The 12,500-nt window shown below is 35.1% G+C and overlaps 1 protein-coding gene across 12 annotated transcripts in view; it reads left to right on the top strand.

Moving 5' to 3' along the window:
- The window catches only part of EBF3 (EBF transcription factor 3), a 215,047-nt gene that overhangs the window by 31,071 nt on the left and 171,476 nt on the right, over positions 1–12,500 (top strand). The gene's annotated exons all lie outside the window — the stretch shown is intronic.

A 12,500-nucleotide genomic window follows, 5' to 3' on the forward strand; every position in this document is an offset into this window, starting at 1 on the left:
GCTACTTCCGTGTTACATAAATCACATATATCAATGGGCATTTTATTTCTATACTCCTAATTGATAAATTGTATGATCAAGAAACCAATTTGTATGATACAGTATGTTAGCATCACCAGGGCTATGAGTGACTTCAAATTTTAAAATTCATAGCCATTCCCATTTAATGCTAAAGCAAGACATATGTATGATACTTACTTGATCAGGCAAGGTGTTAACAATATTTTGGAAAAGGCTCACATTTCATCATTTCATTACAAAGTTATCTTTTGATCATGGACTTGGCTGTCTAGTGGCTGAAAAATTAAACCTAGAAAACCTGATGAGTTAAGCCTAAAGAAATATGCACCACCAGTGGAGAGTAATGCTAATGTTTAAGTAGCTGAAATAGCTGTTTGCTTAGTGGAGAATGTTAGGTATCTGACAGAAGGGACATCTCTCTTATTAGTAATCAAATAGGGCTGACCAGTTGTTGCCATCACTCTGGGATTGTGTCAAGCCACTGAGAACAAGTTCAACACTTTATGGAACTTGAAGTAGCAAAAAATCAATACAATTATATTTGTCTTTAGTGTTTTATCTTTGGAAATAATACAGAAGTAGAAGGTTGCCTTTTGAATGAAATTTATAGCAGACTTTAGAGAACATACCTTTGGAAAAGTTTAGCAAACTTATTTAAGTAGTCAATAGAAAGCTACAGATGTTAATTATAGTATGATTTTGGATGCATTTCATTATGTAGGCTTTTATTAACTTTAGCCTTGCAATTTCTACATTTTAAATTAGTGGTGCAGATTTTATTTTTGGTACAGTATCGAGCCATACTTAAAAATAGAAATATAGATGTGGAACACAATGATTATTTCTTCAGTATCGAACATATGTCAATAAACATATCATCACTTTGCATCAGCAGTGTATGAATACAGTGAATTGCAGCACAAATAACTGTTTTAGAAACTTCAAGTGTGGAATGCTTGCTAATGAACTTAAATAAGTGTGAGTTAATATATATGCATTATTTGGGAATCAAGGACTATTTAGTCCACCACATAATATCAGTGTTTTTATACGTCTCTATATCTATTTAAAACATGCTTGAAACTGGTATCTTAGAAACATAGGATTATAAAGACACATTTTAATGGATTAACTATGTTTATATGAATAAATAAGATTGAATCTCAATTTATGCTTCACATAAATGCTTTTGGGATCTTAATTATTGATGAAAAATCTGCTGTGCTTCTAAATCTGAAGATATGGCTATTTTATACAAATTTTAATCACCTTCTACATTAAGAGTATTAAAGGTAAGGCCTGTTTTTGCATAATGTAAAAAGAATGTATATTTATCCTCCTTAAAAGAGTTGTCACTTGTAATGACAGCATTCTATTAGCACTTTCTTGCATACTCTGTTGCTTTGGGAAGTGACGTTATGGCACTCTCAGTACTTCGAGGTACATTTTACAAAACCATGCCATTTAGTGCTCACATCAAAATTATTTCAGCAAAGTCATGAAGGGAAAATAACCTAGAAAAAAATGAACCATGAGTGGTATAGTCTCTGGGGATGATCAAATTGAATTTCAGATGTATCATAACAGTAATGTTTTGGACTGATGTATATGTTTTTGTGCCTCCCTTAAATTTGCTGATAATAAAGCTAAATTTCTGAGCTGTACCCACTCCTTAGAATGAAAGAATAAAAGTTAAATTTCAGGGTCAATTTACAGCTTCTCACATGATATGTTATAACTAGGCTTAAAAATGACATGCAGTATTCTTTGCTAGATCTTTAGGACATTTGAACTCATGCAAAAGGTTTTAAATATGAATATTGGTTATTTGGGTTGTAATAGAAACTGTTACTGTCTTGTTAGGTTAGGTATTTAAGTGAAAAGGAAACTTTTTGATAGTTTAAAAGTTGTGTTTTTTTGTGCTTCGATTTTAAAATTCCACAGTATAGACCATATCAATAAATCTCTCGCCCCTCCCCACAGTCCCAATTGACTTTTTAAATTTAAGCTGGATGTTTCTCCTGCAAATATTTCTGAGTGAGTGTATTTCTGGAATATTTTTTTTGTTTTTAAAATTATATAATTATGTAATCCATGCAGTGGAGCCAATGCATTAAAACATTACTGTGAAGTAATTGGAGCCAAAGGAATCCTTCCTCAAGAAATGTCCCTGGGAAATTAGACAGGTCCAAAGAAAGTCGAATAAAAGAAAAAGAAGAGATCTATATTTTTATGTAGGACTGCTGAAAAGGATGGGAGTATCACTTTCATAGTGGAATAATGTTTTCTGGGAAAGCACAAAAGCAGATGTTCCTCATTAGGAACACCCATTGTCTACATATCACAACTATGAAGAGATAAATCTATCCTATTTCACCCATACATTCCAATGGCTGTAAATGATTACAGGATGCCGCTGTAACTGCTAAACCAAAACCACACTGCATGCTAAAATAATTCTTTTCTGCCATCATAATATTTTATTGGAAGGTATGGAAATTCCTGGTAAGACACATCCTTTTGACTTTTCCTTCCCTTGTTTGGCTTGAATCGATACAAAAACTCGGAGTCCAACTGTTGAAAACTGAAAAGACTGATTGTGGAAGAACATAAGAAGAGAGGGTTATATTACTATCACAACATTAAGAAGCAACTTGCTAGTAAAACAATGGCAGATCTGCCTGTGCACACTGAATGAGCTTACAAAGTATTGCTGAGAGCATGCTTGGCATCATTTTTCCAGATGGTACTATCACAGTCGTACTGCTAGTTGGCATCTCTGTGGGTAGTAAATACTCTCCCTCCCCAATAAATCTGGCATTATTCTATAGAGTTTAGAAGACTTATAATTCCAAGTGTGTTCTACTTTTCTGTATAAAGGCCAGACATCTGTTTATTCCATTTTCTTTCATACAGAGTTTGGAATAGATTTAGATTTTTTTTCTTTTTAGTGGGGGAAAGAAGTTTTGTCATATTTAACAGCTGCTGCAAACTTTCAGCCCTGTAGGCTCTTAAAATACTTTTCAGCTGACCTCAGATTTTATACATAATTGACATTGTTTGCAGAGAAAAATGCCCCTCTGTAGTTAACCTTTCATTGTCTTGGTGTAACATCTTGTTGTCCTCATGTTGTGCTTCAGTATGAAACAAAGCCTGATGACTTCTACATCTTTCAGAAGGTGACAAAATTATCAGACTTTGTCCCATGCTTTCAGTTTCTGAAAAATAGCTTTATTTCACGTGTAGCTAAAGTTTGTTTCTTCCAAGTAATTGTAGAATGGTAGCTGAAGACTGATTTGAGGTGGCTTTTTTTTTAGTCAACAGTGTTTCCTTTCACTTCCTGTCACAAAGGTCAAAGAAAACTGACCTTTGCTGGCAGTCCTAGTCACTGAATTATTCATGTGATTGACTTTTTGTCAGCGCACACAGTTGTGCTCTGGGACATTTTATTCATTTACCTCATTTAAAGAGCCTTTCTGCACCTGTTCAAGTATTAATATCATGTAATTTGGGCCTAATGCCGATTTTGCTGAACACTCATTATATTTTTTATTAGCTATATTTCCAAACGATTATGTATGATTATTACCAAGCCTTACAAACAGCAATGGGTTATTCCCTAGACCTTTACATCTTCTTGTCAGGTTGTTTTCAGAAGCAAGGAGGATAAACATTTGACCAGTCCCAATGTTTTTATTCCTACTCCATATCCAACCAGAGAACTTAAAGCTTTTCCCTTATGGCTTTGTGAAAGCATGATTAAATCCAACTCTGCAGAAGCTGTACAAATGCCAGCATTTATAAGGTCAACGCTTTTGTTAAAAATGCTATGTAAATGAGGATCTGCAAAAAGGGACATTAAATAAAATTAAATTCATTGTCTTCTTTAATGTCATTTACATTTTGGCTAAGCCTTGGCCTGTCAAGGAGGATTTTAAAAATAATTTTAATTACACATCATTTAGGGATCCAAGGTTGTCTATTCAGTAGCATTTGGATAACCTGCAAAATGGTGACTGTTTATTAACTTCTTAAATGACAAGTTGTCATTTAATCTGCATAATGCAGTGAAAACAGTACAGTTTATTGTAAAATGTTCATTCTTAAGATTCCTTTAAGCAGGGCATGTAATTACTGCAGAATAGGTCTAGCAGTTCCTTTTTATTTGGCTGCGATTTTTCAAAGTGCCATGTAGGATATCCTTAGTTTTCAAAGGATATTTTTAATTTTGCTACATTATGTTGGAATGGATTACAAGGATGTAGTTGCCTATAGATAATAAATATGCATGCAAGGGGAATATTTCTGGATATAGAGCGTAGGTTTTATTTTTAAGCACACAGATGTAGCATTTCATGGGCAAATGCTTTAAATGAGTATTACTGAATATATTGTTGTATATACAGAGGAGTTTCACATAGAAGACTTGCATTTAACATCAATTTGTAATGGATCTGTGTTATTTGGGCAACATGTGGATTGTGAAGTGGGAAAATGAATTGAATATGACAAATTGTATAAGCTGCCAATGATTAATTCACTATTTTAAATGTTCTAAGCTGCATCCTGAAATTTTTGTATCTTTATCCAAACCTGGCCTCCACATCATAAAGATTGATGTAGGTTTTCTGCAGTGATCCCAACCACATCTGAAAGTCCCTCCATCAGTAAAAGCCTCGTGAGCTAGAGTCAATTCTAGAGTCAACAAGGAGTTCTAGAAATAATATATATAAAAGAAAGAAAACCAGCAGAAATAGAGTCATCATAAATGAAAATGGGAGAACTAAAGCCAGGGTGGAAAAATGTGTGATGTGCAAAAAATAACAGGAAGCTGTTTGATGGGACGAAGAGAGAAATGAGTCTAGTGGGCTCTTCTTCCTATGAGAAGAACCATTATGTAGCTCAAAGATGGAGGTGCAGAAAGCTAATAAAGAATGTGGTAGCTAATTGATAAGAGTCCTTAGAATTCCATAAAGTATGAAAGTAAGCCATATTGATGTATAAGGTGGTTCAAGGATAGGATAATACCATTGAATAGAGAAATAACACATGGCATGGCTTAGAAATGGAGAGGCTTGAGGGTAAAAAAGAAGAGATGAAACATGTTGCATGGAGGAGACCAAGAACACAAGAGAAGATATCTGGAGAGGAGAAAGTGAATACACAGGAATTGTCAGAGAGAATGTGTAGAGAGATATTTGCTCACCACTTTGAGTCCCACACATGTTGGAAAAGCAGGATAATAATAATAATAATAATAATAATAATAATATAATAATAATAATAATAATAATAGGTGTTATGGTGGAGAATGAAAAATGGAACAGAGATAAAAACAAGGATTGAAAATTATTCCTAAAGAAAACATTGAATTATAATTGCAACTTCTTTATTTGTGGTTAACATTGTAATGCAAACCTCTGAATTTAGAAAATAAAAAATAAAACTGACCCTTTAAATTATTTGGCATACCTCTCTAAATCAAGCTAAGGTTTTAAAATGAGTCATATCTATAATCATATCTGAAAACCACAAATAATTAAGTTTGTAATCCTATATCTCCTAACATGACAGGAAAACTCACTGAAATAAATGGGACTTGTTGCTAGGACTGTGCCATAATTACTTAAATATTAAGATGCTAGTCAAAGGGAGTGCAAATATGCATCTTTGAAATTGTTCTTTAATACATTTATAAAGCCAAGTTTTTTTTTCTCTAAGTAGCTTTCCCATTTTACAATACTTGCTTTTTCAGTGGCGCCAACTACATTTGTATTGCCTTCAGTGCAACCAGTATGCAAAAGAATAATAAAGTAGTGTGCTTGTGTGAGAAAGGAAAAGTGGGGGAAGGGATTTAGGCAAAGCTGTCAAAAACTATTCTACAAGAAGTATCCTGATACAAACCATCTGCTGCTTCTGTTAGAGCCTTATCAGGTGAACGGCAAAGATACTGCCAGAGCCTGTAATTTTGTTAGGATGCCTTTGATGAATTGGATTAGCTTATGGAAAAATCTTTAGCACAGAATTCTGGTGCACATGCATACAGGAAGTAAGTATCCATTTGATAATTTAAAAATAATTGCAAGCCAATTGCAGCACAAACCGTTTCAATGAAGCATTCCTCATACAATGTTACAATTTTTAGTAAGATAATTTCAGTGAATATTTTAAATGTGAAATACGACATTTAGGGGAAAAAACAGTAGCTTTTGTTTACAATCAGCAAAGACGCAACAGTGTTCAGTTACTTTTGCTGAAATGGTGAATAATTTATCAGACACAAGAACCCAAGGGGTTAAGTGTGGCACTGGGAGACATGTTTGGAGGAGATGGAAATTCCAAGCTCTAACGATGGAAATTGTCACTGCAGATGCCAGGAAGTGATTGACAAGCAGGGCTACAGGAAGTGAAAACTCAGGGAGCTTAACCTGTACTTGGCAAAGCTTCCAGAGCTTACACGCTAAGAAAATGAAAACCATTCACCTCGGTCAGGCTGCCAGAACACAAGCTCTTCTTGTTTGTTTATCTTAATAGCAAATCTTACAAAAATATTTGTGGTCAAAACGATTAAACACACATGCACACTTCATTGCACTTATTAATGTTTTAAAAACCAAGACATGGCCATGATTTGGAAAATAACCCAAAGTGGCCCATTTTACAGGCCAGCAAGGTGGCTAAGAGATTCATGAGATATATAGGCATTTTGAACACTAGTATTACTTAAAATGTAACATAAGACTTTTAGCTTCTTGGTTCAGTCTTCCAACTGGTCAATTATATAATTCTTCTTCTGTTTTGAAAGGCTACTTATTTCTTTTAGCATGCTAAGATGGAAAATGATGTTTTATGTATATAGCTGTCTGCACATCATGCACGATAGTTTGCACAATCCAGCAAGTTGCTTTGGGGGAAAATACATGTTGCATTTTGTATTTCTATATTGTTCTTCTGCATGGCACATATATGTGCAACTGTTCATGTGAGAAGATGCAGGTTGTTTTATCTACTACTGATGTGCACAGACAGCAATGTTTATATTTAAAAGAAAGTAGTGCCTGCCTTCAAGCATTTCACACACAACAAAGTGACCAGAGCCTATCAGCATCTGTTTGTGGTGCCAGGAGTACATAAAATGAACTGCATCATCTTGACAATCGCAGTAAGGATAGTGTTGTGCTCTCCCAATAGTTAGGAAATGAGTTTAACATGTGTGGAAAGGAAGAGGCTTACATTTGTGTTGTTGTAAGACATGCAGCACAGGTCTGGGTAGCGGAAGAAGTCGGCTCCAGTTTGTCTATAGTGAAAGACGAAACACGGTTACACATCTGGTGAGAAAGAACAGTTCTTTTGCAGAGACAGTTCTCCCTCCCTCCTCTTCTCTTTCTCTCTCTGCTGCAGCTTGAAAGAGACTATTTTGATAGAAACAAAACCATGGGGGTTGGGAAAGCCTATTAGCAGTACTGAGCCCACTAGAAACATCTGAATGTACTAATAAAGGACTTGGAACACTGATGGAGGTAGGATTCGGTTGACTTAAGAAGGCTTGCTACAATCCTTGGGAAATGATTCAACATTGAAACATCACACATCAAAATTCTGGTCTGAGAGAAACAATGACTCTGGAGACCCGGGTTTGAATCTCTGGAAACCCGCTTGGGTAAGTTGCACTCTCTCAGCCCCAGAAGAAGTCGCTCTTGAACAAATCTTGCAAAAAAGTCCCATGATAGCCTCACTTTATAACAGGAACAACACATGCACTATTGCATCGAGGGGTAATATTTTATAGGTTAGTGACATTATTTCCAAAATAATTTCCTTTTAGTATTAGAATCAGGCCAGTGTGAAATAGGTGTATATGTGAATTTAGGTAAGTTGAATTAATTAGAAGAAGAAATATAAATGGATTGGATGAGTACATCTTGCATAATTTTGCTTTGGGAACATAGAGCTACACAGATACAGTATGATCTCCCCATATCTCCAGGAGATACATTCTAAGACCCATGGATACCTGAAACCACGGTTAGTAGATATTTAATCAGTTGATAATGGGGTCATACTGTAATAAGTTCAGTAAGAATCCATGTCTAACAACAAAGCTCAAACCCCCCAAAACTCAAACATTAACAACTCACCCTACAAAACAAGCTATATTGTACAATGTGTGGCCAAGTTTTTAAAAGTGTTGTAAATGGGTAGAGTGCTTATATTTTAAATATCTCCAACAAAACTGAATTGACTTTCGTATTATCTATGAATTTTTACAAATAACCATTCTTTCCCAGTTCAAATTGTTTACTTGCTTCCTAGAGATTTATGCTGGTATTTTGAAATTTGTGAATATAAGCAAATTACCCCCAATGTTTTTAAAATGTAGCTTAAACAACTTCCTTTTATAGATAGGAAAACATGTTAGCAACATCTTCAATGAATAACTATTTATCACAATAAGAAGTCTGCTCTATTATATGCATATATGAACACATTTTCTGCCATATCTATACATAGGAGCATCTTGAATTTGTGAACAGAAAGATAAATCCAACCAGGCAGCTGGAGAAAGAATACCCAACACCACAGAAATGGATACAGATGTTTTTGTTCAATAGCATTTCCCTTTACATTGGATAAACTTCTTCTATACATAATAATGTGGAAACAAAACATGTTGCTTTATATATGTCAGTCAAAACATTGATTTCATTTCTTTAAAAAATACATTAGTTTTTTTTATAGAAACAGTAAATGATATTGAAATTTGAAAAAAAAGAAAGAAATACGGATAAAGTTGGGTTCTGGATACACAAGCATCCACACTCACTGAACCTTCATTTTTCAGACATTGTGTGAAGTTTTGTATGAATAATGTTTATAAGACTGAAAATCAAACATAAAGGCAAACATTTGTGGAAAAAGTAATACATTAAGTATGCAAGTATCTGAACCTTATTGTACCATTTAACAAGACAGTTCCCTGATTGGCATGACAAGCAACTTTAGAAAGTCCTCGAAACCTGAGAAGGTAGATAAGGAGGTAGATAGGGACCCTAGTGTTTTTCACCGAAGCATGTATACTTCTAATAAGGGTTTAAATTCTGATGTAGGCCTGTTTATTTCAGCCTTGTAAGCTGGAAAGGAAATTGTTTCAAACAATTTGTAACTTTTAAAATATAACACATTATAAATATTCATATTTAATTGTAGTACTTAGAATAATAGCAAATCATATAAAATATTTTATAAAGGCTATGTGTTTGCAAATGACTGAAAAACATGATAAACAAAACTGCATAATTGCTGAAATATTATTTTCAGAGCCATGTTTACATGATCAGGGAAATCACATGGCAGAACTTCAAGATTTACAGTGCAGGTATGGCAAGTTTGAATGTTACCCAGATCAAAATAATATTATTTCTGTGATGCAGTCACACTACTAAGGTGGCATTTGGTAGGTTTTTTTCCATGTCAGGAGTGACTTGAGAAACTGCAAGTCATTTCTGGTGTGAGAGAATTGGCTGTCTGCAAGGACGTTGCCCAGTGGACACATGGATCTTTTGCCATTCTGTGGGAGGCTTCTCTCATGTCCCTGTATAAGAAGCTGGAGCTGACAGATGGCAGCTCACCCTGTTCCCCAGATTCAAAAAACCAACCTTTGGGTCAGCAGTCCTTCTGACACAATGGTTTAACCCATTGCGCCACTAGGGGTCTCCGACATTTGTGCATCTTACTTCTGAGTAATTTGTATACGATAGCATTGCTGGCTATCCATACTCTCTTGTGATTACCAATAATTCTTGTCAGCCTGTCTCAAAAGCCATTTATGATATACTAAGGTTTGTAACGAGTGAGTTTCATTCCCCTTTCTCTAATTTTTTCATCTTTTAATATTGTCCTTTCCTTTTGCTGCATATATTTTTACTTTTACTTCAAAATGAATTTTTATGTGAGGAAAAAAGAAGAGTTACATAGCAGAGGCAAATAAACAAAAGCTACAATCACAGTTTAAAAAAGATAAATATAAGAGCAATCATATCTATGATTTCCCTACTCATTTTCAGAAGTGGTATAGTCTAACAGCTATACTACAGGAGTATCCCTATTGTATCCCTTAGCAATAAGGGTATGCCCATGCTGCCATTCTTTTGAAGATTTTGCACATTGGCTTCCTGCAGCATGCATTCACCCTGCAGGATTTGCCTACACTCCTTCAGAGCTTTGAAGTAGCCAATTACAAAACATGAAATTATCTGTAATATAGTATTTTTATCCTTTGCTAATGAGTGTGCAATAAAGTTACATCTCAAAAGTAATGTAGTGAACAGGAATGAATTTACTGGTCTTATATTTTAAAATAATACTTTTTTAAAATGGCATTTTAATTATTTTTCTAATTAAATATTTTAGAATTAAATATTTTAATAGGCATTTTGACCTGAATTTTTCAAGGATTATGCTATTTTGAGTTTAGGATTAAATATCAGAAAGTACTAATAAGGAGCAACCTGTGAAACAAGCAAAGGCAATACATTATATTTGCAGCACTGAATGGGTAGTGGGAACAGGTCATTTTTGGAAAGTAGCTTTCAGATCTCTATATTTTTTTCAGACTATTGAAAGTGCAATGAGAAATGTCTGTAATCCAGGATATTATTCCACGTCCAGAACTATGAAGAAATTTCCATCTGTCTCTTATGTTAGGGTGCATCTACATGCTAAAATTAATATAGTTTGACACCATGACTCAATGCTATGGAATCCTGGGAGTTGTAGTTTTGCTAAAAGTTTTTGGATTACATAGCAATGTGCCATGGCAGTTAAAGTGGTGTGAAACTGCAATAATTCTACAGTGCAGAGTCAACCTTAGAGTGCATCTATATTGGCCCTTTATCCCAAGAGCAATCTAGAGTGCTAAGTGATGAATTAGTCCTGGGGTGGCTTAGTCTGCACTCCAGCCATAGCTGCTGCAGAGTCCTGACTATTTAGCAGTAGCGAACCTGATTTGGGGTCTTCAGATGGACACCTCTGTCATCCACCACCCATTCTCATCTGAGAAGCTGTGACCTGACTTGTGCCCACTGCTTGCTGGCTGGGGTGATGTTGACAGGCTCCAGAGCAATGAAGGACGTGGGGATGATTGTCTCATCACTTTGGCCAGTATCACTCCAGGCAACAGCCAACGAACACTAGCCATGTCAGACCCACTGGCCACCAATAAAATCAGAATGAGAGTGGGGCGATGAATGTAATCCCATATCACCAGAGTGGCCAAGACCAGGGGAAAATGGGATGGTCATTCCTCTTGGAACCAGACCAACTACTGGTGTGGTCCCAAAGCGAGGTTTGCTTCAAGTTGTTGTCAGGGAGAATTTGGAACAACCCATAATTTTTGTCATTCAAGGTTGTGATAAGCAGCCTTGGTTCCTGTTAAAATGAATCAGTGCTGCTGATAAGCCCCCCTTTTAGGATAATGGATCAGTATAGGTGTGCTTTTGATGCAGTCATCTGCATTTTTTCTGGAGTTATGTTTGCATTTCTTTTGCCTCATAACCTTTATCCCCCCCTCCCCTCCATTCTAATAATAGCAATTCCTTTGTTATTATTCTATATGTAGATATTAGGAAGAAAGATGCAAATGTGTTATAAGATGACTATATTTTCTATAGTTTTCTACTTTTAGAGAAAAGGCTTATACATATGGCATATTACTAATCTATTGGTAGCTGGTTCAAAAGATACCTGGTGGTATAGTAGAGATTCTGTCCTCTAATTTATTACAAATAATGTATCTTTCACATTTTGTGTGAAGCAAAACAACTATATTGGTTGCTTTCAAGAACAGTAGCATGCCCAGCAAAGATTTTGTGATCCCCTCTCTCATGCATTTGAAAACATAGATCCTCAGAAGCTTTGAGAATTGGCCCATTTAAAAATGATGTTGTATGTGATTAAATAGTGTGGTGGGATTTTATTAGAAAAAACTCAGTCCTTTAAACCACCATAATGTCTAAAACTGTTTCTGAAATCCTAGCCATTATTGGAATATGTATCTATCTATTATAATTATGTATCTATTTGAGATATCTGTAAGAGAGAGGGGAGGGAGGGAGAAAATAATAGATGGGGAAAGTCAAAGGGTTTGTCTTTCAATAGCCTGGTTTATTTTTATAAGTTAGTGCTCTGAGAAGTGAATTGGATTGTCTGTTTGGCTGTATAAAATAAATGATTAAACAATTAGTGAGAAACCAGAACAAGATATAGTTGGGCATGAAATTAATCCTATGTAGTTGTTTTCTCTTTGGGTTTAATAAATTAAACTAAACATTTTCCTAATTGCGAAACAAAATGTTGGGCCTGCTTTATCCATTCCTGACAGTAAAACACAACATAAAACCTGCTGAGAGTTATATGTGGTATTTAATACGAGACAGAGTAATGCAAGGGTTTTTATGGTTAAGTATGAATTCACACCCACA

The sequence above is a fragment of the Anolis sagrei genome, chromosome 3 (assembly GCF_037176765.1).
Source record: "Anolis sagrei isolate rAnoSag1 chromosome 3, rAnoSag1.mat, whole genome shotgun sequence".
Lineage (NCBI taxonomy): Eukaryota > Metazoa > Chordata > Lepidosauria > Squamata > Dactyloidae > Anolis > Anolis sagrei.